Genomic DNA, 1822 nt, shown 5'->3' on the forward strand with positions numbered 1-1822 from the left:
CTGCCACTTGGCTGACTCAAATCTTTGCAACAGGCAGCTTTGGCGCTTCTCCGTGTGACTTTAATGGACAATGTCAGCCGCTCCTTTTCAATAGTTGCTGCAGGCTGTGGCACATCAACATGAGACCATGTAATTATTCCTCACAGGGAGAAAAAAAGTACTCAATCATATGCTCAGATAGCATCACGTGACACACTTGACGTACACGACTTATACTTCCTGCAGAGCTTGCATGATAACATATCCAAAATTTCAGAGCCCTATGATTTGCACGACAGTTCTTTACTGAGAGGTTGTATATCATGCCCGAGCGCTTCATCGACAGGATGAAATGTCATGTATTAATTCATGGCTCATACATTAACTGCAGCATTTCCCCTTCATGTGTTTCTCAAAATGTTGCAGTATAAATATTCGAATCAGTGTCCCGAACCCTCATGTTTTTTTTTAAGTGTGTCCTTGGGTGTCAGGTTGTTTTATGCTGGTGAAGTCTGTGGAGCGCATTATCTGATATTCTTTCCATTCATAAGACAGCCAAGCCACACAAAGGAAAAGTGAATCACTAGCTCTGTCGGGCAAGAATATGGAATAAATGCACTTGCTGTGATGTTCTGTGTCTTCCTAATGTACAGATTTGCCTCACAATAAAGTCTGTGTTTCTTGTTGTGTCATGCGTAGCTACTGTTCACTCAAAGAAAAGCAAGAAAATCAGCGGGACGTGTTTGTTACAGTATTAGCAAAATCTAAGAGATAAATTTGAGAAAATAAAAAAAACAGAGAAGAAATGCAGCGCAGTTGTTCTGAAACTAAAATATTACATATGTTCTTTCAATTAAGACGTCCAACAACTCAATGACAAAACAGAGTGATCCAAACAGGCTCCTCTGTTTCTTTTCTCTGGATCTTCCTGCAGGGAATTTTGGAAAGCGTAGGAGGGTTTTGTTTTTTGGGTTTGGATGACTGCTATGATTGAGGCTTTGTGAGCTGATGAAATTACAATAATGCACCGTGTTTTTTTAAAAAAAAGCACGTCCTTTGTAAGGCTCATCCTCCAAACAGAGGAGTACATTACCAGCTTCGGTTTGATGTCTTGAGGATTTGCCTTGTGGGAGAAGTGATTTTGCTGCAACGAAGAATGCAGCATGTGGCAGATGTGATTGGCTGGTCAAAAGCATCTTTTTCAAAGAATGTGGAAAATATACAATATATGTGTGCAGGCGTATTTTCTTCTTCTTTTTTTCTACATCACACTGAGTCAGCTCCCTTCAGGAGCGCGTCACAAGGCATTAGGAGCTAAATTATAAAATTTACACAATTAATTGGTGGAAACGGGGGAGCTATTAAGTCGGGCACCCTGTGAGCAATTAGATCAAAGTTGTCATGTGCCACCAAAAGCTACAGCGTTCACAGCATGCGTATGCTATATCAAGGTCATATGTAAGGCTTTGTAATTCCCCTTCCAGGTATCCTCTGATCTGCATGTCGAGGTAAGTGCGGATAAAGAGCTACGAGCAGGTGGCAATGATACATTTTTTTAATATTATATCTCACAGCCTGTGTCTGAGACCGCTGTTTGAAGCACATTGTTAACAGTGTCATCATTTCATCAGGCATCTAGCTTAGAGTGTCAGGCTCTCAGAAGTTTGATGATTTAATGTGTATTATCAGTTTGAATCCAAAAATCACATGACTGGTCAGTATGCCTCTGTTGCAGAAGAAAATAACAGATGTTGAAATTCAGTGAACACAACCTGTTATTTGCCAGACTTTACTGTGTTGCCAGCATGACCTGACAAACACATGGTGTATTTTAGGGTTTAAT

This window comes from Aulonocara stuartgranti (genome assembly GCF_965226115.1).
Source record: "Aulonocara stuartgranti genome assembly, chromosome: 11".
NCBI classification, from domain to species: domain Eukaryota; kingdom Metazoa; phylum Chordata; class Actinopteri; order Cichliformes; family Cichlidae; genus Aulonocara; species Aulonocara stuartgranti.